This window comes from Lissotriton helveticus, chromosome 8, assembly GCF_964261635.1.
Source record: "Lissotriton helveticus chromosome 8, aLisHel1.1, whole genome shotgun sequence".
Lineage (NCBI taxonomy): Eukaryota > Metazoa > Chordata > Amphibia > Caudata > Salamandridae > Lissotriton > Lissotriton helveticus.
Window position 1 is genome coordinate 1,539,867,995 of NC_136069.1, and position 20,012 is coordinate 1,539,888,006.

Consider the following 20,012-nt stretch of genomic DNA (forward strand, 5'->3'; position numbering starts at 1 on the left):
CCACCCATCTCAAACCAATCACAAACATACCTTCTATGTAACATTGGTATGCAGAACTTCACTCCTCAGCCAGTGAGGGTGAGTCCCAAGCCAGGGGCTAGAGAGCAAAAGAATGGATGTGCTCAGACGTTCCTTGCTAGGGACAGTTGATCTGAAACAAGGCCTGCTCTCTTGTTTCCAACAAGGATCTAGAAATTCTGCATGAATCTGCAAGGCACATTGACAGCATAAATTTGCATAAACTGCCCCATCTTCTGCCTTCCTACTTCCTGAGCAGTAGTTGTTTGTGTATAAAGAGAGAGTTCGCAGGCAAGATAATTTTGTGAGTAGGATACAGAACCCTAAATAGCTGGTGAGAGGTATAAGTTATTCTAAAAGCATAAAAACAGTACACCTGTGAAATGAAATGCTTTCATATGTGATCTTCTGTGTTTATTGTCCTGTGCAAAAAGTTGCACCTTGTGTTTGAAGGTTGAAATTATTTCAAGCTTGCATGGACGCAGAAATTTCTGAGTGACTTTTATACATTTCTTAGGACTCTTCACTGTCAGGATGGCCGAGTGGTCTAAGGCGCTGTGTCTAGGCTGCAGTCTCCTCTGGAGGTGTGGGTTCGAATCCCACTTCTGAAATGACTTTTGGAGATATAATCTTCTTCATCAGGATAACATCTGATGGAAGTTGCATCTGTTCGTCTTCACCTGGGACGTTATTCCGTCCTCGTCTAGTCAAGAGAGCTTGGGTTTCTCATATATTTCTGTTGTACAAAGTCTTGCTGATAAAGTGCAATCATTACCAAATGAGCTTAGGACCCATGTAAGAGCTCATCTAGAAGAGTCATGCTCTTGTATTCCCTGGCCAGACAGGCCATGCAAATTTGGAAGAATGCCAAGCACCTGGTAGACAGCTGTACTCCAGCACACTTACAGCAATGTCCTCAGGGCTGTGATCAGGGGCTGCTTAGATTTGCGTATTCCACCCTATGTTGTGACATTGAGCTCCCTTGTTGAATTTGCTTTAGTCAGCGAAGATGTGGCTGTTGACTCAATTTCAAAGCAGCTTTGGGCCGTTCAAGTGGCTGGTGAATAGCACTTTCTCTTTGTACGCTTTAAAGGTCTAAAGAGTTCTTCATAGGTACTGCTCTGTATGGATTGTTCAAAGATCTGTTGGAAATGCTTATAAAGGGATAAATAAATTGAGGGCATGCCTTTTCGGTACCAAACTTGCATGGCTGTCTGGCTTGTGGAAGGTGCTGCAAATGCAAGTCAGGATGGCCGAGTGGTCTAAGGCGCTGCGTTAAGGTTGCTGTCTCTTCTGGAGGTGTGGTTTCAAATCCCACTTCTGACAAACCTGTGTTTAATCTTCTTTTTTCTTGAGGGAGAAAATCAGATCATTTCCCTCACATGGGCTTATATGGTTGTCTTTTTGGAAAAGTGCAGTGAGTTTTTTTCTTGCTATAGCCACTTATGGCCTAAGATGTGTGTTTTGTTTGTTCACGCTATCTTTCTCACTATGTAGATGGACAAGCAACATGTGGTCAGGATGGCCGAGTGGTCTAAGGCGCTGCGTTAAGGCCGCAGTCTCTCCTGGAGGCGTGGGTTCGAATCCCACTTCTGACAAAACTTTAAGTCCATTTTGTCTCTGCGTTCCTTCAGAATCTCAGCTAAAAATTGGCAGTGCATATAATATCTGAATAAGTACCAAACTTCAGTTTCAACTGCAAATGAATTTGCCCAATTCTGTCTTCAAGCTCGTATAATATTCTTCTAGCACTAGTGGTGTTTTATGTGTTTTTTGGGGGGTGCCTAAAAAATCCCTTTTATTGAAGAAATGGCTTACATTCAGTCTTGTGATATTTTTGGTTTCCAATAAGTAGATTTTTAATTTTATGTAACCTCATTTTCTAATGATCCATTCAAGAGATGTTTCCACTATGAAATGAAGAGCAAGGGGAAAGAGCACAAATGATAGAGCGAGTGAGTGAGATGGGGTGTTGAGGAAGGAGAGAATGAAACAAAGACAGAGTGAGTGAACGGCAGGTAGGCATAGAAGAGGAGACTAGAAGTGAAAGTGACTTGCTTTTCCCTGCTCTTGAACTCCCACCCATCTCAAACCAATCACAAACATACCTTCTATGCAACGTTGGTATGCAGAACTTCACTCCTCAGCCAGTGGGGGTGAGACCCAAGCCAGGGGCTAGAGAGCAAAAGAATGGATGTGCTCAGACGTTCCTTGCTAGGGACAGTTGATCTGAAACAAGGCGTGCTCTCTTGTTTCCAGCAAGGATATAGAAATTCTGCATGAATGTGCAAGGCACATTGACAGCATAAATTTGCATGAACTGCCCCACCTTCTGCCTTCCTACTTCCTGAGCAGTAGTTGTTTGTGTATAGAGAGAAAGGTTGCAGGCAAGATAATTTTGTGAGTAGAATACAGAACCCTAAATAGCTGGTGAGAGGTATAAGTTATTCTAAAAGCATAAAAACAGTACACCTGTGAAATGAAATGCTTTCATATGTGATCTTCTGTGTTTATTGTCCTGTGCAAAAAGTTGCACCTTGTGTTTGAAGGTTGAAATTATTTCAAGCTTGCATGGACGCAGACATTTCTGAGTGACTTTTATACATTTCTTAGGACTCTTCACTGTCAGGATGGCCGAGTGGTCTAAGGCGCTGTGTTTAGGCCGCAGTCTCCTATGGAGGCGTGGGTTCAAATCCCACTTCTGAAATGACTTTTGGAGATATAATCTTCTTCATCATGATAACATCTGATGGAAGTTGCTTCTGTTCGTCTTCACCTGGGACGTTATTCTGTCCTCGTCTAGTCAAGAGAGCTTGGGTTTCTCATATATTTCTGTTGTACAAAGTCTTGCTGATAAAGTGCAATCTTTACCAAATGAGCTTATGACCCATGTAAGAGCTCATCTAGAAAAGTCATTCTCTTGTATTCCCTGGCCAGACAGGCCATACAAATTTGGAAGAATGCCAAGCACCTGGTAGACAGCTGGACTCCAGCACACTTACAGCAATTTCCTCAGGGCAGTGATCAGGGGCTGCTTAGATTTGCGAATTCCACCCTATGTTGTGACATTGAGATCCCTTGTTGAATTTGCTTTAGTCAGCCAAGATGTGGCTATTGACTCAATTTCAAAGCAGCTTTGGGCCGTTCAAGTGGCTGGTGAATAGCACTTTCTCTTTGTACTCATTAAAGGTCTAAAGAGTTCTTCATAGGTACTGCTCTGTATGGATTGTTCAAAGATCTGTTTGAAATGCTTATAATGGGATAAATAAATTGAGGGCATGCCTTTTCAGTACCCCACTTGCATGGCTGTCTGGCTTGTGGAAGGTGCTGCAAATGAAAGTCAGGATGGCCGAGTGGTCTAAGGTGCTGCGTTCAGGTCGCAGTCTCTTCTGGAGGCGTGGGTTCAAATCCCACTTCTGACAAACCTGTGTTTAATCTTCTTTTTTCTTGAGGGAGAAAATCAGATCATTTCCCTCACATGGGCTTATATGGTTGTCTTTTTGGAAAAGTGCAGTGATTTTTTTCTTGCTATAGCCACTCATGGCCTAAGATGTGTGTTTTGTTTGTTCACACTATCTTTCTCACTATGTAGATGAACAAGCAACTTGTGGTCAGGATGGCCGAGTGGTCTAAGGCACTGCATTAAGGCCGCAGTCACTCCTGGAGGCGTGGGTTCGAATCCCACTTCTGACAAAACTTTAAGTCCATTTTGTCTCTGCGTTCCTTCAGAATCTCAGCTAAAAATTGGCAGTGCATATAATATCTGAATAAGTACCAAACTTCAGTTTCAACTGCAAATGAATTTGCCCAATTCTGTCTTCAAGCTCGTATAATATTCTTCTAGCACTAGTGGTGTTTTATGTGTTTTTTGGGGGGTGCCTAAAAAATCCCTTTTATTGAAGAAATGGCTTACATTCAGTCTTGTGATATTTTAGGTTTCCAATAAGTAGATTTTTAATTTTATGTAACCTCATTTTCTAATGATCCATTCAAGAGATGTTTCCACTATGAAATGAAGAGCAAGGGGAAAGAGCACAAATGATAGAGTCAGTGAGTGAGATGGGGTGTTGAGGAAGGAGAGAATGAAACAAAGACAGAGTGAGTGAACGGCAGGTAGGCATAGAAGAGGAGACTAGAAGGGAAGGTGACTTGCTTTTCCCTGCTCTTGACCTCCCACCCATCTCAAACCAATCACAAACATACCTTCTATTCAACGTTGGTATGCAGAACTTCACTCCTCAGCCAGTGAGGGTGAGTCCCAAGCCAGGGGCTAGAGAGCAAAAGAATGGATGTGCTCAGACGTTCCTTGCTAGGGACAGTTGATCTGAAACAAGGCCTGCTCTCTTGTTTCCAGCAAGGAACTAGAAATTCTGCATGAATCTGCAAGGCACATTGACAGCATAAATTTGCATAAACTGCCCCACCTTCTGCCTTCCTACTTCCTGAGCAGTAGTTGTTTGTGTATAAAGAGAGAGGTCGCAGGCAAGGTAATTTTGTGAGTAGGATACAGAACCCTAAATAGCTGGTGAGAGGTATAAGTTATTCTAAAAGCATAAAAACAGTACACCTGTGAAATGAAATGCTTTCATATGTGATCTTCTGTGTTTATTGTCCTGTGCAAAAAGTTGCACCTTGTGTTTGAAGGTTGAAATTATTTCAAGCTTGCATGGACGCAGAAATTTCTGAGTGACTTTTATACATTTCTTAGGAGTCTCCACTGTCAGAATGGCCGAGTGGTCTAAGGCGCTGTGTTTAGGCCGCAGTCTCCTCTGGAGGCGTGGGTTCGAATCCCACTTCTGACATGACTTTTGGAGATATAATCTTCTTCATCAGGATAACATCTGATGGAAGTTGCATCTGTTCGTCTTCACCTGGGACGTTATTACGTCCTCGTCTTGTCAAGAGAGCTTGGGTTTCTCATATATTTCTGTTGTACAAAGTCTTGCTGATAAAGTGCAATCCTTACCAAATGAGCTTAGGACCCATGTACGAGCTCATCTAGAAGAGTCATGCTCTTGTATTCCCTGGCCAGACAGGCCATGCAAATTTGAAAGAATGCCAAGCACCTGGTAGACAGCTGTACTCCAGCACACTTACAGCAATGTCCTCAGGGCTGTGATCAGGGGCTGCTTAGATTTGCGTATTCCACCCTATGTTGTGACATTGAGCTCCCTTGTTGAATTTGCTTTAGTCAGCCAAGATGTGGCTGTTGACTCAATTTCAAAGCAGCTTTGGGCCGTTCAAGTGGCTGGTGAATAGCACTTTCTCTTTGTACGCTTTAAAGGTCTAAAGAGTTCTTCATAGGTACTGCTCTGTATGGATTGTTCAAAGATCTGTTGGAAATGCTTATAATGGGATAAATAAATTGAGGGCATGCCTTTTCGGTACCAAACTTGCATGGCTGTCTGGCTTGTGGAAGGTGCTGCAAATGCAAGTCAGGATGGCCGAGTGGTCTAAGGCGCAGCGTTCAGGTCGCAGTCTCTTCTGGAGGCGTGGGTTCAAATCCCACTTCTGACAAACCTGTGTTTAATCTTCTTTTTTCTTGAGGGAGAAAATCAGATCATTTCCCTCACATGGGCTTATATGGTTGTCTTTTTGGAAAAGTGCAGTGAGTTTTTTTCTTGCTATAGCCACTTATGGCCTAAGATGTGTGTTTTTTTTGTTCACACTATCTTTCTCACTATGTAGATGGACAAGCAACATGTGGTCAGGATGGCCGAGTGGTCTAAGGCGCTGCGTTAAGGCCGCAGTCTCTCCTGGAGGCGTGGGTTCGAATCCCACTTCTGACAAAACTTTAAGTCCATTTTGTCACTGCGTTCCTTCAGAATCTCAGCTAAAAATTGGCAGTGCATATAATATCTGAATAAGTACCAAACTTCAGTTTCAACTGCAAATGAATTTGCCCAATTCTGTCTTCAAGCTCGTATAATATTCTTCTAGCACTAGTGGTGTTTTATGTGTTTTTTGGGGGATGCCTAAAAAATCCCTTTTATTGAAGAAATGGCTTACATTCAGTCTTGTGATATTTTTGGTTTCCAATAAGTAGATTTTTAATTTTATGTAACCTCATTTTCTAATGATCCATTCAAGAGATGTTTCCACTATGAAATGAAGAGCAAGGGGAAAGAGCACAAATGATAGAGCCAGTGAGTGAGATGGGGTGTTGAGGAAGGAGAGAATGAAACAAAGACAGAGTGAGTGAACGGCAGGTAGGCATAGAAGAGGAGACTAGAAGTGAAGGTGACTTGCTTTTCCCTGCTCTTGACCTCCCACCCATCTCAAACCAATCACAAACATACCTTCTATGCAACGTTGGTATGCAGAACTTCACTCCTCAGCCAGTGAGGGTGAGTCCCAAGCCAGGGGCTAGAGAGCAAAAGAATGGATGTGCTCAGACGTTCCTTGCTAGGGACAGTTGATCTGAAACAAGGCCTGCTCTCTTGTTTCCAGCAAGGAACTAGAAATTCTGCATGAATCTGCAAGGCACATTGACAGCATAAATTTGCATAAACTGCCCCACCTTCTGCCTTCCTACTTCCTGAGCAGTAGTTGTTTGTGTATAAAGAGAGAGGTCGCAGGCAAGGTAATTTTGTGAGTAGGATACAGAACCCTAAATAGCTGGTGAGAGGTATAAGTTATTCTAAAAGCATAAAAACAGTACACCTGTGAAATGAAATGCTTTCATATGTGATCTTCTGTGTTTATTGTCCTGTGCAAAAAGTTGCACCTTGTGTTTGAAGGTTGAAATTATTTCAAGCTTGCATGGACGCAGAAATTTCTGAGTGACTTTTATACATTTCTTAGGAGTCTCCACTGTCAGAATGGCCGAGTGGTCTAAGGTGCTGTGTTTAGGCCGCAGTCTCCTCTGGAGGCGTGGGTTCGAATCCCACTTCTGACATGACTTTTGGAGATATAATCTTCTTCATCAGGATAACATCTGATGGAAGTTGCATCTGTTCGTCTTCACCTGGGACGTTATTACGTCCTCGTCTTGTCAAGAGAGCTTGGGTTTCTCATATATTTCTGTTGTACAAGTCTTGCTGATAAAGTGCAATCCTTACCAAATGAGCTTAGGACCCATGTACGAGCTCATCTAGAAGAGTCATGCTCTTGTATTCCCTGGCCAGACAGGCCATGCAAATTTGAAAGAATGCCAAGCACCTGGTAGACAGCTGTACTCCAGCACACTTACAGCAATGTCCTCAGGGCTGTGATCAGGGGCTGCTTAGATTTGCGTATTCCACCCTATGTTGTGACATTGAGCTCCCTTGTTGAATTTGCTTTAGTCAGCCAAGATGTGGCTGTTGACTCAATTTCAAAGCAGCTTTGGGCCGTTCAAGTGGCTGGTGAATAGCACTTTCTCTTTGTACGCTTTAAAGGTCTAAAGAGTTCTTCATAGGTACTGCTCTGTATGGATTGTTCAAAGATCTGTTGGAAATGCTTATAATGGGATAAATAAATTGAGGGCATGCCTTTTCGGTACCAAACTTGCATGGCTGTCTGGCTTGTGGAAGGTGCTGCAAATGCAAGTCAGGATGGCCGAGTGGTCTAAGGCGCTGCGTTCAGGTCGCAGTCTCTTCTGGAGGCGTGGGTTCAAATCCCACTTCTGACAAACCTGTGTTTAATCTTCTTTTTTCTTGAGGGAGAAAATCAGATCATTTCCCTCACATGGGCTTATATGGTTGTCTTTTTGGAAAAGTGCAGTGAGTTTTTTTCTTGCTATAGCCACTTATGGCCTAAGATGTGTGTTTTTTTTGTTCACACTATCTTTCTCACTATGTAGATGGACAAGCAACATGTGGTCAGGATGGCCGAGTGGTCTAAGGCGCTGCGTTAAGGCCGCAGTCTCTCCTGGAGGCGTGGGTTCGAATCCCACTTCTGACAAAACTTTAAGTCCATTTTGTCACTGCGTTCCTTCAGAATCTCAGCTAAAAATTGGCAGTGCATATAATATCTGAATAAGTACCAAACTTCAGTTTCAACTGCAAATGAATTTGCCCAATTCTGTCTTCAAGCTCGTATAATATTCTTCTAGCACTAGTGGTGTTTTATGTGTTTTTTGGGGGATGCCTAAAAAATCCCTTTTATTGAAGAAATGGCTTACATTCAGTCTTGTGATATTTTTGGTTTCCAATAAGTAGATTTTTAATTTTATGTAACCTCATTTTCTAATGATCCATTCAAGAGATGTTTCCACTATGAAATGAAGAGCAAGGGGAAAGAGCACAAATGATAGAGCCAGTGAGTGAGATGGGGTGTTGAGGAAGGAGAGAATGAAACAAAGACAGAGTGAGTGAACGGCAGGTAGGCATAGAAGAGGAGACTAGAAGTGAAGGTGACTTGCTTTTCCCTGCTCTTGACCTCCCACCCATCTCAAACCAATCACAAACATACCTTCTATGCAACGTTGGTATGCAGAACTTCACTCCTCAGCCAGTGAGGGTGAGTCCCAAGCCAGGGGCTAGAGAGCAAAAGAATGGATGTGCTCAGACGTTCCTTGCTAGGGACAGTTGATCTGAAACAAGGCCTGCTCTCTTGTTTCCAGCAAGGAACTAGAAATTCTGCATGAATCTGCAAGGCACATTGACAGCATAAATTTGCATAAACTGCCCCACCTTCTGCCTTCCTACTTCCTGAGCAGTAGTTGTTTGTGTATAAAGAGAGAGGTCGCAGGCAAGGTAATTTTGTGAGTAGGATACAGAACCCTAAATAGCTGGTGAGAGGTATAAGTTATTCTAAAAGCATAAAAACAGTACACCTGTGAAATGAAATGCTTTCATATGTGATCTTCTGTGTTTATTGTCCTGTGCAAAAAGTTGCACCTTGTGTTTGAAGGTTGAAATTATTTCAAACTTGCATGGACGCAGAAATTTCTGAGTGACTTTTATACATTTCTTAGGACTCTCCACTGTCAGGATGGCAGAGTGGTCTAAGGCGCTGTGTTTAGGCCGCAGTCTCCTCTGGAGGCGTGGGTTCGAATCCCACTTCTGACATGACTTTTGGAGATATAATCTTCTTCATCAGGATAACATCTGATGGAAGTTGCATCTGTTCGTCTTCACCTGGGACGTTATTCCGTCCTCGTCTAGTCAAGAGAGCTTGGGTTTCTCATATATTTCTGTTGTACAAAGTCTTGCTGATAAAGTGCAATCCTTACCAAATGAGCTTAGGACCCATGTAAGAGCTCATCTAGAAGAGTCATGCTCTTGTATTCCCTGGCCAGACAGGCCATGCAAATTTGGAAGAATGCCAAGCACCTGGTAGACAGCTGTACTCCAGCACACTTACAGCAATGTCCTCAGGGCTGTGATCAGGGGCTGCTTAGATTTGCGTATTCCACCCTATGTTGTGACATTGAGCTCCCTTGTTGAATTTGCTTTAGTCAGCCAAGATGTGGCTGTTGACGCAATTTCAAAGCAGCTTTGGGCCGTTCAAGTGGCTGGTGAATAGCACTTTCTCTTTGTACGCTTTAAAGGTCTAAAGAGTTCTTCATAGGTACTGCTCTGTATGGATTGTTCAAAGATCTGTTGGAAATGCTTATAATGGGATAAATAAATTGAGGGCATGCCTTTTCGGTACCAAACTTGCATGGCTTTCTGGCTTGTGGAAGGTGCTGCAAACGCAAGTCAGGATGGCCGAGTGGTCTAAGGCGCTGCGTTCAGGTCGCAGTCTCTTCTGGAGGCGTGGGTTCAAATCCCACTTCTGACAAACCTGTGTTTAATCTTCTTTTTTCTTGAGGGAGAAAATCAGATCATTTCCCTCACATGGGCTTATATGGTTGTCTTTTTGGAAAAGTGCAGTGAGTTTTTTTCTTGCTATAGCCACTCATGGCCTAAGATGTGTGTTTTTTTTGTTCACACTATCTTTCTCACTATGTAGATGAACAAGCAACTTGTGGTCAGGATGGCCGAGTGGTCTAAGGCACTGCATTAAGACCGCAGTCTCTCCTGGAGGCGTGGGTTCGAATCCCACTGCTGACAAAACTTTAAGTCCATTTTGTCTCTGCGTTCCTTCAGAATCTCAGCTAAAAATTGGCAGTGCATATAATATCTGAATAAGTACCAAACTTCAGTTTCAACTGCAAATGAATTTGCCCAATTCTGTCTTCAAGCTTGTATAATATTCTTCTAGCACTAGTGGTGTTTTATGTGTTTTTTGGGGGGTGCCTAAAAAATCCCTTTTATTGAAGAAATGGCTTACATTCAGTCTTGTGATATTTTTGGTTTCCAATAAGTAGATTTTTAATTTTATGTAACCTCATTTTCTAATGATCCATTCAAGAGATGTTTCCACTATGAAATGAAGAGCAAGGGGAAAGAGCACAAATGATAGAGCCAGTGAGTGAGATGGGGTGTTGAGGAAGGAGAGAATGAAACAAAGACAGAGTGAGTGAACGGCAGGTAGGCATAGAAGAGGAGACTATAAGTGAAGGTGACTTGCTTTTCCCTGCTCTTGACCTCCCACCCATCTCAAACCAATCACAAACATACCTTCTATGTAACATTGGTATGCAGAACTTCACTCCTCAGCCAGTGAGGGTGAGTCCCAAGCCAGGGGCTAGAGAGCAAAAGAATGGATGTGCTCAGACGTTCCTTGCTAGGGACAGTTGATCTGAAACAAGGCCTGCTCTCTTGTTTCCAACAAGGATCTAGAAATTCTGCATGAATCTGCAAGGCACATTGACAGCATAAATTTGCATAAACTGCCCCATCTTCTGCCTTCCTACTTCCTGAGCAGTAGTTGTTTGTGTATAAAGAGAGAGTTCGCAGGCAAGATAATTTTGTGAGTAGGATACAGAACCCTAAATAGCTGGTGAGAGGTATAAGTTATTCTAAAAGCATAAAAACAGTACACCTGTGAAATGAAATGCTTTCATATGTGATCTTCTGTGTTTATTGTCCTGTGCAAAAAGTTGCACCTTGTGTTTGAAGGTTGAAATTATTTCAAGCTTGCATGGACGCAGAAATTTCTGAGTGACTTTTATACATTTCTTAGGACTCTTCACTGTCAGGATGGCCGAGTGGTCTAAGGCGCTGTGTCTAGGCTGCAGTCTCCTCTGGAGGCGTGGGTTCGAATCCCACTTCTGAAATGACTTTTGGAGATATAATCTTCTTCATCAGGATAACATCTGATGGAAGTTGCATCTGTTCGTCTTCACCTGGGACGTTATTCCGTCCTCGTCTAGTCAAGAGAGCTTGGGTTTCTCATATATTTCTGTTGTACAAAGTCTTGCTGATAAAGTGCAATCATTACCAAATGAGCTTAGGACCCATGTAAGAGCTCATCTAGAAGAGTCATGCTCTTGTATTCCCTGGCCAGACAGGCCATGCAAATTTGGAAGTATGCCAAGCACCTGGTAGACAGCTGTACTCCAGCACACTTACAGCAATGTCCTCAGGGCTGTGATCAGGGGCTGCTTAGATTTGCGTATTCCACCCTATGTTGTGACATTGAGCTCCCTTGTTGAATTTGCTTTAGTCAGCGAAGATGTGGCTGTTGACTCAATTTCAAAGCAGCTTTGGGCCGTTCAAGTGGCTGGTGAATAGCACTTTCTCTTTGTACGCTTTAAAGGTCTAAAGAGTTCTTCATAGGTACTGCTCTGTATGGATTGTTCAAAGATCTGTTGGAAATGCTTATAAAGGGATAAATAAATTGAGGGCATGCCTTTTCGGTACCAAACTTGCATGGCTGTCTGGCTTGTGGAAGGTGCTGCAAATGCAAGTCAGGATGGCCGAGTGGTCTAAGGCGCTGCGTTAAGGTTGCTGTCTCTTCTGGAGGTGTGGTTTCAAATCCCACTTCTGACAAACCTGTGTTTAATCTTCTTTTTTCTTGAGGGAGAAAATCAGATCATTTCCCTCACATGGGCTTATATGGTTGTCTTTTTGGAAAAGTGCAGTGAGTTTTTTTCTTGCTATAGCCACTTATGGCCTAAGATGTGTGTTTTGTTTGTTCACGCTATCTTTCTCACTATGTAGATGGACAAGCAACATGTGGTCAGGATGGCCGAGTGGTCTAAGGCGCTGCGTTAAGGCCGCAGTCTCTCCTGGAGGCGTGGGTTCGAATCCCACTTCTGACAAAACTTTAAGTCCATTTTGTCTCTGCGTTCCTTCAGAATCTCAGCTAAAAATTGGCAGTGCATATAATATCTGAATAAGTACCAAACTTCAGTTTCAACTGCAAATGAATTTGCCCAATTCTGTCTTCAAGCTCGTATAATATTCTTCTAGCACTAGTGGTGTTTTATGTGTTTTTTCGGGGGTGCCTAAAAAATCCCTTTTATTGAAGAAATGGCTTACATTCAGTCTTGTGATATTTTTGGTTTCCAATAAGTAGATTTTTAATTTTATGTAACCTCATTTTCTAATGATCCATTCAAGAGATGTTTCCACTATGAAATGAAGAGCAAGGGGAAAGAGCACAAATGATAGAGCGAGTGAGTGAGATGGGGTGTTGAGGAAGGAGAGAATGAAACAAAGACAGAGTGAGTGAACGGCAGGTAGGCATAGAAGAGGAGACTAGAAGTGAAAGTGACTTGCTTTTCCCTGCTCTTGAACTCCCACCCATCTCAAACCAATCACAAACATACCTTCTATGCAACGTTGGTATGCAGAACTTCACTCCTCAGCCAGTGGGGGTGAGACCCAAGCCAGGGGCTAGAGAGCAAAAGAATGGATGTGCTCAGACGTTCCTTGCTAGGGACAGTTGATCTGAAACAAGGCGTGCTCTCTTGTTTCCAGCAAGGATCTAGAAATTCTGCATGAATGTGCAAGGCACATTGACAGCATAAATTTGCATGAACTGCCCCACCTTCTGCCTTCCTACTTCCTGAGCAGTAGTTGTTTGTGTATAGAGAGAAAGGTCGCAGGCAAGATAATTTTGTGAGTAGGATACAGAACCCTAAATAGCTGGTGAGAGGTATAAGTTATTCTAAAAGCATAAAAACAGTACACCTGTGAAATGAAATGCTTTCATATGTGATCTTCTGTGTTTATTGTCCTGTGCAAAAAGTTGCACCTTGTGTTTGAAGGTTGAAATTATTTCAAGCTTGCATGGACGCAGACATTTCTGAGTGACTTTTATACATTTCTTAGGACTCTTCACTGTCAGGATGGCCGAGTGGTCTAAGGCGCTGTGTTTAGGCCGCAGTCTCCTATGGAGGCGTGGGTTCAAATCCCACTTCTGAAATGACTTTTGGAGATATAATCTTCTTCATCAGGATAACATCTGATGGAAGTTGCTTCTGTTCGTCTTCACCTGGGACGTTATTCTGTCCTCGTCTAGTCAAGAGAGCTTGGGTTTCTCATATATTTCTGTTGTACAAAGTCTTGCTGATAAAGTGCAATCTTTACCAAATGAGCTTATGACCCATGTAAGAGCTCATCTAGAAAAGTCATTCTCTTGTATTCCCTGGCCAGACAGGCCATACAAATTTGGAAGAATGCCAAGCACCTGGTAGACAGCTGGACTCCAGCACACTTACAGCAATTTCCTCAGGGCAGTGATCAGGGGCTGCTTAGATTTGCGAATTCCACCCTATGTTGTGACATTGAGATCCCTTGTTGAATTTGCTTTAGTCAGCCAAGATGTGGCTATTGACTCAATTTCAAAGCAGCTTTGGGCCGTTCAAGTGGCTGGTGAATAGCACTTTCTCTTTGTACTCATTAAAGGTCTAAAGAGTTCTTCATAGGTACTGCTCTGTATGGATTGTTCAAAGATCTGTTGGAAATGCTTATAATGGGATAAATAAATTGAGGGCATGCCTTTTCAGTACCCCACTTGCATGGCTGTCTGGCTTGTGGAAGGTGCTGCAAATGAAAGTCAGGATGGCCGAGTGGTCTAAGGCGCTGCGTTCAGGTCGCAGTCTCTTCTGGAGGCGTGGGTTCAAATCCCACTTCTGACAAACCTGTGTTTAATCTTCTTTTTTCTTGAGGGAGAAAATCAGATCATTTCCCTCACATGGGCTTATATGGTTGTCTTTTTGGAAAAGTGCAGTGAATTTTTTTCTTGCTATAGCCACTCATGGCCTAAGATGTGTGTTTTTTTTGTTCACACTATCTTTCTCACTATGTAGATGAACAAGCAACATGTGGTCAGGATGGCCGAGTGGTCTAAGGCGCTGCGTTAAGGCCGCAGTCTCTCCTGGAGGCGTGGGTTCGAATCCCACTTCTGACAAAACTTTAAGTCCATTTTGTCACTGCGTTCCTTCAGAATCTCAGCTAAAAATTGGCAGTGCATATAATATCTGAATAAGTACCAAACTTCAGTTTCAACTGCAAATGAATTTGCCCAATTCTGTCTTCAAGCTCGTATAATATTCTTCTAGCACTAGTGGTGTTTTATGTGTTTTTTGGGGGATGCCTAAAAAATCCCTTTTATTGAAGAAATGGCTTACATTCAGTCTTGTGATATTTTTGGTTTCCAATAAGTAGATTTTAAATTTTATGTAACCTCATTTTCTAATGATCCATTCAAGAGATGTTTCCACTATGAAATGAAGAGCAAGGGGAAAGAGCACAAATGATAGAGCCAGTGAGTGAGATGGGGTGTTGAGGAAGGAGAGAATGAAACAAAGACAGAGTGAGTGAACGGCAGGTAGGCATAGAAGAGGAGACTAGAAGTGAAGGTGACTTGCTTTTCCCTGCTCTTGACCTCCCACCCATCTCAAACCAATCACAAACATACCTTCTATGCAACGTTGGTATGCAGAACTTCACTCCTCAGCCAGTGAGGGTGAGTCCCAAGCCAGGGGCTAGAGAGCAAAAGAATGGATGTGCTCAGACGTTCCTTGCTAGGGACAGTTGATCTGAAACAAGGCCTGCTCTCTTGTTTCCAGCAAGGAACTAGAAATTCTGCATGAATCTGCAAGGCACATTGACAGCATAAATTTGCATAAACTGCCCCACCTTCTGCCTTCCTACTTCCTGAGCAGTAGTTGTTTGTGTATAAAGAGAGAGGTCGCAGGCAAGGTAATTTTGTGAGTAGGATACAGAACCCTAAATAGCTGGTGAGAGGTATAAGTTATTCTAAAAGCATAAAAACAGTACACCTGTGAAATGAAATGCTTTCATATGTGATCTTCTGTGTTTATTGTCCTGTGCAAAAAGTTGCACCTTGTGTTTGAAGGTTGAAATTATTTCAAGCTTGCATGGACGCAGAAATTTCTGAGTGACTTTTATACATTTCTTAGGAGTCTCCACTGTCAGAATGGCCGAGTGGTCTAAGGCGCTGTGTTTAGGCCGCAGTCTCCTCTGGAGGCATGGGTTCGAATCCCACTTCTGACATGACTTTTGGAGATATAATCTTCTTCATCAGGATAACATCTGATGGAAGTTGCATCTGTTCGTCTTCACCTGGGACGTTATTACGTCCTCGTCTTGTCAAGAGAGCTTGGGTTTCTCATATATTTCTGTTGTACAAAGTCTTGCTGATAAAGTGCAATCCTTACCAAATGAGCTTAGGACCCATGTACGAGCTCATCTAGAAGAGTCATGCTCTTGTATTCCCTGGCCAGACAGGCCATGCAAATTTGAAAGAATGCCAAGCACCTGGTAGACAGCTGTACTCCAGCACACTTACAGCAATGTCCTCAGGGCTGTGATCAGGGGCTGCTTAGATTTGCGTATTCCACCCTATGTTGTGACATTGAGCTCCCTTGTTGAATTTGCTTTAGTCAGCCAAGATGTGGCTGTTGACTCAATTTCAAAGCAGCTTTGGGCCGTTCAAGTGGCTGGTGAATAGCACTTTCTCTTTGTACGCTTTAAAGGTCTAAAGAGTTCTTCATAGGTACTGCTCTGTATGGATTGTTCAAAGATCTGTTGGAAATGCTTATAATGGGATAAATAAATTGAGGGCATGCCTTTTCGGTACCAAACTTGCATGGCTGTCTGGCTTGTGGAAGGTGCTGCAAATGCAAGTCAGGATGGCCGAGTGGTCTAAGGCGCTGCGTTCAGGTCGCAGTCTCTTCTGGAGGCGTGGGTTCAAATCCCACTTCTGACAAACCTGTGTTTAATCTTCTTTTTTCTTGAGGGAGAAAATCAGATCATTTCCCTCACATGGGCTTATATGGTTGTCTTTTTGGAAAAGTGCAGTGAGTTTTTTTCTTGCTATAGCCACTTATGGCCTAAGATGTGTGTTTTTTTTGTTCACACTATCTTTCTCACTATGTAGATGGACAAGCAACATGTGGTCAGGATGGCCGAGTGGTCTAAGGCGCTGCGTTAAGGCCACAGTCTCTCCTGGAGGCGTGGGTTCAAATCCCACTTCTGACAAAACTTTAAGTCCATTTTGTCACTGCGTTCCTTCAGAATCTCAGCTAAAAATTGGCAGTGCATATAATATCTGAATAAGTACCAAACTTCAGTTTCAACTGCAAATGAATTTGCCCAATTCTGTCTTCAAGCTCGTATAATATTCTTCTAGCACTAGTGGTGTTTTATGTGTTTTTTGGGGGATGCCTAAAAAATCCCTTTTATTGAAGAAATGGCTTACATTCAGTCTTGTGATATTTTTGGTTTCCAATAAGTAGATTTTTAATTTTATGTAACCTCATTTTCTAATGATCCATTCAAGAGATGTTTCCACTATGAAATGAAGAGCAAGGGGAAAGAGCACAAATGATAGAGCCAGTGAGTGAGATGGGGTGTTGAGGAAGGAGAGAATGAAACAAAGACAGAGTGAGTGAACGGCAGGTAGGCATAGAAGAGGAGACTAGAAGTGAATGTGACTTGCTTTTCCCTGCTCTTGACCTCCCACCCATCTCAAACCAATCACAAACATACCTTCTATGCAACGTTGGTATGCAGAACTTCACTCCTCAGCCAGTGAGGGTGAGTCCCAAGCCAGGGGCTAGAGAGCAAAAGAATGGATGTGCTCAGACGTTCCTTGCTAGGGACAGTTGATCTGAAACAAGGCCTGCTCTCTTGTTTCCAGCAAGGAACTAGAAATTCTGCATGAATCTGCAAGGCACATTGACAGCATAAATTTGCATAAACTGCCCCACCTTCTGCCTTCCTACTTCCTGAGCAGTAGTTGTTTGTGTATAAAGAGAGAGGTCGCAGGCAAGGTAATTTTGTGAGTAGGATACAGAACCCTAAATAGCTGGTGAGAGGTATAAGTTATTCTAAAAGCATAAAAACAGTACACCTGTGAAATGAAATGCTTTCATATGTGATCTTCTGTGTTTATTGTCCTGTGCAAAAAGTTGCACCTTGTGTTTGAAGGTTGAAATTATTTCAAACTTGCATGGACGCAGAAATTTCTGAGTGACTTTTATACATTTCTTAGGACTCTCCACTGTCAGGATGGCAGAGTGGTCTAAGGCGCTGTGTTTAGGCCGCAGTCTCCTCTGGAGGCGTGGGTTCGAATCCCACTTCTGACATGACTTTTGGAGATATAATCTTCTTCATCAGGATAACATCTGATGGAAGTTGCATCTGTTCGTCTTCACCTGGGACGTTATTCCGTCCTCGTCTAGTCAAGAGAGCTTGGGTTTCTCATATATTTCTGTTGTACAAAGTCTTGCTGATAAAGTGCAATCCTTACCAAATGAGCTTAGGACCCATGTAAGAGCTCATCTAGAAGAGTCATGCTCTTGTATTCCCTGGCCAGACAGGCCATGCAAATTTGGAAGAATGCCAAGCACCTGGTAGACAGCTGTACTCCAGCACACTTACAGCAATGTCCTCAGGGCTGTGATCAGGGGCTGCTTAGATTTGCGTATTCCACCCTATGTTGTGACATTGAGCTCCCTTGTTGAATTTGCTTTAGTCAGCCAAGATGTGGCTGTTGACGCAATTTCAAAGCAGCTTTGGGCCGTTCAAGTGGCTGGTGAATAGCACTTTCTCTTTGTACGCTTTAAAGGTCTAAAGAGTTCTTCATAGGTACTGCTCTGTATGGATTGTTCAAAGATCTGTTGGAAATGCTTATAATGGGATAAATAAATTGAGGGCATGCCTTTTCGGTACCAAACTTGCATGGCTTTCTGGCTTGTGGAAGGTGCTGCAAATGCAAGTCAGGATGGCCGAGTGGTCTAAGGCGCTGCGTTCAGGTCGCAGTCTCTTCTGGAGGCGTGGGTTCAAATCCCACTTCTGACAAACCTGTGTTTAATCTTCTTTTTTCTTGAGGGAGAAAATCAGATCATTTCCCTCACATGGGCTTATATGGTTGTCTTTTTGGAAAAGTGCAGTGAGTTTTTTTCTTGCTATAGCCACTCATGGCCTAAGATGTGTGTTTTTTTTGTTCACACTATCTTTCTCACTATGTAGATGAACAAGCAACTTGTGGTCAGGATGGCCGAGTGGTCTAAGGCACTGCATTAAGGCCGCAGTCTCTCCTGGAGGCGTGGGTTCGAATCCCACTGCTGACAAAACTTTAAGTCCATTTTGTCTCTGCGTTCCTTCAGAATCTCAGCTAAAAATTGGCAGTGCATATAATATCTGAATAAGTACCAAACTTCAGTTTCAACTGCAAATGAATTTGCCCAATTCTGTCTTCAAGCTTGTATAATATTCTTCTAGCACTAGTGGTGTTTTATGTGTTTTTTGGGGGGTGCCTAAAAAATCCCTTTTATTGAAGAAATGGCTTACATTCAGTCTTGTGATATTTTTGGTTTCCAATAAGTAGATTTTTAATTTTATGTAACCTCATTTTCTAATGATCCATTCAAGAGATGTTTCCACTATGAAATGAAGAGCAAGGGGAAAGAGCACAAATGATAGAGCCAGTGAGTGAGATGGGGTGTTGAGGAAGGAGAGAATGAAACAAAGACAGAGTGAGTGAACGGCAGGTAGGCATAGAAGAGGAGACTAGAAGTGAAGGTGACTTGCTTTTCCCTGCTCTTGACCTCCCACCCATCTCAAACCAATCACAAACATACCTTCTATGTAACATTGGTATGCAGAACTTCACTCCTCAGCCAGTGAGGGTGAGTCCCAAGCCAGGGGCTAGAGAGCAAAAGAATGGATGTGCTCAGACGTTCCTTGCTAGGGACAGTTGATCTGAAACAAGGCCTGCTCTCTTGTTTCCAACAAGGATCTAGAAATTCTGCATGAATCTGCAAGGCACATTGACAGCATAAATTTGCATAAACTGCCCCATCTTCTGCCTTCCTACTTCCTGAGCAGTAGTTGTTTGTGTATAAAGAGAGAGTTCGCAGGCAAGATAATTTTGTGAGTAGGATACAGAACCCTAAATAGCTGGTGAGAGGTATAAGTTATTCTAAAAGCATAAAAACAGTACACCTGTGAAATGAAATGCTTTCATATGTGATCTTCTGTGTTTATTGTCCTGTGCAAAAAGTTGCACCTTGTGTTTGAAGGTTGAAATTATTTCAAGCTTGCATGGACGCAGAAATTTCTGAGTGACTTTTATACATTTCTTAGGACTCTTCACTGTCAGGATGGCCGAGTGGTCTAAGGCGCTGTGTCTAGACTGCAGTCTCCTCTGGAGGCGTGGGTTCGAATCCCACTTCTGAAATGACTTTTGGAGATATAATCTTCTTCATCAGGATAACATCTGATGGAAGTTGCATCTGTTCGTCTTCACCTGGGACGTTATTCCGTCCTCGTCTAGTCAAGAGAGCTTGGGTTTCTCATATATTTCTGTTGTACAAAGTCTTGCTGATAAAGTGCAATCATTACCAAATGAGCTTAGGACCCATGTAAGAGCTCATCTAGAAGAGTCATGCTCTTGTATTCCCTGGCCAGACAGGCCATGCAAATTTGGAAGAATGCCAAGCACCTGGTAGACAGCTGTACTCCAGCACACTTACAGCAATGTCCTCAGGGCTGTGATCAGGGGCTGCTTAGATTTGCGTATTCCACCCTATGTTGTGACATTGAGCTCCCTTGTTGAATTTGCTTTAGTCAGCGAAGATGTGGCTGTTGACTCAATTTCAAAGCAGCTTTGGGCCGTTCAAGTGGCTGGTGAATAGCACTTTCTCTTTGTACGCTTTAAAGGTCTAAAGAGTTCTTCATAGGTACTGCTCTGTATGGATT

The 20,012-nt window shown here is 42.8% G+C and overlaps 20 non-coding genes across 20 annotated transcripts; all 20 read left to right on the forward strand.

Moving 5' to 3' along the window:
• The first annotated feature begins 1,533 nt into the window (after positions 1–1,533).
• TRNAL-AAG (transfer RNA leucine (anticodon AAG)) lies at positions 1,534–1,616 on the forward strand. Its single transcript has one exon. It is a non-coding gene; the product is annotated as a tRNA-Leu (tRNA).
• A 1,026-nt stretch (positions 1,617–2,642) lies between these two features.
• TRNAL-UAG (transfer RNA leucine (anticodon UAG)) lies at positions 2,643–2,725 on the forward strand. The gene has a single exon. It is a non-coding gene; the product is annotated as a tRNA-Leu (tRNA).
• Positions 2,726–3,357: 632 nt separating this feature from the next.
• On the forward strand, positions 3,358–3,440 carry TRNAL-CAG (transfer RNA leucine (anticodon CAG)). The gene has a single exon. It is a non-coding gene; the product is annotated as a tRNA-Leu (tRNA).
• A 1,297-nt stretch (positions 3,441–4,737) lies between these two features.
• Positions 4,738–4,820, forward strand: TRNAL-UAG (transfer RNA leucine (anticodon UAG)). The gene has a single exon. It is a non-coding gene; the product is annotated as a tRNA-Leu (tRNA).
• A 632-nt stretch (positions 4,821–5,452) lies between these two features.
• On the forward strand, positions 5,453–5,535 carry TRNAL-CAG (transfer RNA leucine (anticodon CAG)). Its single transcript has one exon. It is a non-coding gene; the product is annotated as a tRNA-Leu (tRNA).
• A 189-nt stretch (positions 5,536–5,724) lies between these two features.
• On the forward strand, positions 5,725–5,807 carry TRNAL-AAG (transfer RNA leucine (anticodon AAG)). Its single transcript has one exon. It is a non-coding gene; the product is annotated as a tRNA-Leu (tRNA).
• A 1,026-nt stretch (positions 5,808–6,833) lies between these two features.
• Positions 6,834–6,916, forward strand: TRNAL-UAG (transfer RNA leucine (anticodon UAG)). Its single transcript has one exon. It is a non-coding gene; the product is annotated as a tRNA-Leu (tRNA).
• A 631-nt stretch (positions 6,917–7,547) lies between these two features.
• On the forward strand, positions 7,548–7,630 carry TRNAL-CAG (transfer RNA leucine (anticodon CAG)). Its single transcript has one exon. It is a non-coding gene; the product is annotated as a tRNA-Leu (tRNA).
• Positions 7,631–7,819: 189 nt separating this feature from the next.
• Positions 7,820–7,902, forward strand: TRNAL-AAG (transfer RNA leucine (anticodon AAG)). Its single transcript has one exon. It is a non-coding gene; the product is annotated as a tRNA-Leu (tRNA).
• A 1,026-nt stretch (positions 7,903–8,928) lies between these two features.
• On the forward strand, positions 8,929–9,011 carry TRNAL-UAG (transfer RNA leucine (anticodon UAG)). Its single transcript has one exon. It is a non-coding gene; the product is annotated as a tRNA-Leu (tRNA).
• A 632-nt stretch (positions 9,012–9,643) lies between these two features.
• TRNAL-CAG (transfer RNA leucine (anticodon CAG)) lies at positions 9,644–9,726 on the forward strand. The gene has a single exon. It is a non-coding gene; the product is annotated as a tRNA-Leu (tRNA).
• Positions 9,727–12,011: 2,285 nt separating this feature from the next.
• On the forward strand, positions 12,012–12,094 carry TRNAL-AAG (transfer RNA leucine (anticodon AAG)). The gene has a single exon. It is a non-coding gene; the product is annotated as a tRNA-Leu (tRNA).
• Positions 12,095–13,120: 1,026 nt separating this feature from the next.
• On the forward strand, positions 13,121–13,203 carry TRNAL-UAG (transfer RNA leucine (anticodon UAG)). The gene has a single exon. It is a non-coding gene; the product is annotated as a tRNA-Leu (tRNA).
• Positions 13,204–13,835: 632 nt separating this feature from the next.
• TRNAL-CAG (transfer RNA leucine (anticodon CAG)) lies at positions 13,836–13,918 on the forward strand. The gene has a single exon. It is a non-coding gene; the product is annotated as a tRNA-Leu (tRNA).
• A 189-nt stretch (positions 13,919–14,107) lies between these two features.
• TRNAL-AAG (transfer RNA leucine (anticodon AAG)) lies at positions 14,108–14,190 on the forward strand. The gene has a single exon. It is a non-coding gene; the product is annotated as a tRNA-Leu (tRNA).
• Positions 14,191–15,216: 1,026 nt separating this feature from the next.
• Positions 15,217–15,299, forward strand: TRNAL-UAG (transfer RNA leucine (anticodon UAG)). Its single transcript has one exon. It is a non-coding gene; the product is annotated as a tRNA-Leu (tRNA).
• A 632-nt stretch (positions 15,300–15,931) lies between these two features.
• TRNAL-CAG (transfer RNA leucine (anticodon CAG)) lies at positions 15,932–16,014 on the forward strand. Its single transcript has one exon. It is a non-coding gene; the product is annotated as a tRNA-Leu (tRNA).
• Positions 16,015–16,203: 189 nt separating this feature from the next.
• TRNAL-AAG (transfer RNA leucine (anticodon AAG)) lies at positions 16,204–16,286 on the forward strand. The gene has a single exon. It is a non-coding gene; the product is annotated as a tRNA-Leu (tRNA).
• Positions 16,287–17,312: 1,026 nt separating this feature from the next.
• On the forward strand, positions 17,313–17,395 carry TRNAL-UAG (transfer RNA leucine (anticodon UAG)). Its single transcript has one exon. It is a non-coding gene; the product is annotated as a tRNA-Leu (tRNA).
• A 632-nt stretch (positions 17,396–18,027) lies between these two features.
• TRNAL-CAG (transfer RNA leucine (anticodon CAG)) lies at positions 18,028–18,110 on the forward strand. The gene has a single exon. It is a non-coding gene; the product is annotated as a tRNA-Leu (tRNA).
• Positions 18,111–20,012: the final 1,902 nt, after the last annotated feature.